Source organism: Haliaeetus leucocephalus, unplaced genomic scaffold (genome assembly GCF_000737465.1).
Source record: "Haliaeetus leucocephalus isolate CR32 unplaced genomic scaffold, Haliaeetus_leucocephalus-4.0 Scaffold802, whole genome shotgun sequence".
In the NCBI taxonomy this organism is placed as follows: domain Eukaryota; kingdom Metazoa; phylum Chordata; class Aves; order Accipitriformes; family Accipitridae; genus Haliaeetus; species Haliaeetus leucocephalus.
The window spans coordinates 965,433-967,330 of NW_010973238.1; positions in this window are offsets into that span (position 1 = coordinate 965,433).

Genomic DNA, 1,898 nt, shown 5'->3' on the forward strand with positions numbered 1-1,898 from the left:
CTACTGGGCACTGCAGACGTAGGGCACTGGCTAGAATTGTCCTTTGCTCTTACCCGAAGTGCCCTTCCTTATATTACTTTCTGGCATAATGGGACTGCTTTGGGAGGATTGTGACTTCTCTGAACATTTTGTGTGACAGTTGGTCAGCCATGACTTGGGAAAATTATTGGTATGTCTCAATAATGAGGCATTTGAAATTTCTGGAGAATGTTTCACCCACGGCACTAAAACCTGCCAAAGGAAAGGAGTGACAATCGTGGGAAAGCACTGACTTCCACTAGACTCTGCATTGATGCCAGTCTGTAGTTTGGCATCGTCCATGCTAATGTCTTACAATTTCTTCAAGTGCTAAATAGTTATTTGTAATAGCAGTTTATGTGTGTAAAATATTGTGTGCATCACAGTGTTCTAATTTAGTGAAAGAAAGAAAAACTGCCACTGTTGTTCCTTTGGTGATAGTACAAAACACCTATATGGATATCCATGGAATAATTTAAAATAAGACCTTAATTTCTAAAGAAGACTGAAATGCCACCTTTTAACTCCTCCAAAAAGGTGGTGTATAACAGTACTTTGTGTTATAACGTTACACTTTGTCCTAGGAAACGGAACTTGGTTGCGCTTTCATTGGCTTTTATCTTGTTCTTACTCAGATCACATCAATGCTCGGTTGATAATACAAGCACAATGTGAATTAGCAAATAATGCCAGTCTGCCTTCAGCAGCATTTGTTTCACTTCCGCATTTTCCTGTTGTGAGCTGCAGCCGTTTGCTTAATGGATGGAAATACAGACAAAACAGAAATGTGCTACTTGGTATTCAAAATTGTAATTCAAAAGATTTGCTGCTGGGTCACACATACAAACTACCCTCTGCAAAATGTTCAGATGGATTACTAGGAACTTTCCTGAACCTAGTTCTTGCAGCTGGAAGGTTGGAAAAAGCCTTCCCTGAACTTCTGCTGATACTCGGTTTTAATCTTGTCAGTGTTGTATTGAGTGTTTGAGCTATGTAATACTGTTTCACCATGACAAAGTGGTCTGGTTCTGTGATCTGGCTGCAGGTATCAGTTACACTCTAGGTTTATGTCCGCTGGAGTCCCTGATACCTCAGAGAACTTGCTGACGAAAATCCCACTCCCCGCTTCAGTGATGAATCCTTCCAAGGCAGAAAGGTTCTCACTTAACCAGAGGGAATGCTGTCATGAAAGAGAAGACTTAGCAATAGTGTAGGTGAAACAAGTACATTGGGTTTTTTGCACTTTGGGAGGGAAATTTGCTTCATGTGTGGACAAGCAGCTGAAAACCAAATGGGCTTATATTACATACTGCATCACAGTCAAACAGCACAAAGTTTAAACTAGATTTCTCCCTGGCTATCACACCTGCTGTACCAAAAGATTTTCCACTGTGAGGAGTATCGCTAAAACCTGCTGCAGGGGGAGGCAATCTCAAAGGTCAATGGTACTTGGGTAGGAAATAGGAATCAATTTGAGAAGGGGATATTTTAAGCAGAATGGGCTCTTGACTGTGTTCATTCTTGAAGGTTAACTCATGTGCGTAGCTCCAGACAGAGACCGTGTACAAGAAGGATGCCCAAGTGTACTGCTTGGCAGGATGTGAAGTCGAGTACAGATACAGACTTGTATCGTTTCAAAGTCGTTACCACTGTAGCACTGGCTACCACGCTGCGTGGTCGGGGTGCAGGGACCTCCGTGAGGGGTGGCTCTGTCAGACGAGCTCTTCTCCCACGTCTTCTGTTTTGGGAAGTCAGCAGGATCAGGAGATGCTCCGTATTTTGGAGCAGGGCCCTCAGGGGCAAAGCTGGCGGAGATCAGCTCCGGCTGCTGGCTGCAGAACCCCCGGGGACATCCGCAGGCCGCAGCGGGCTGGCATCGC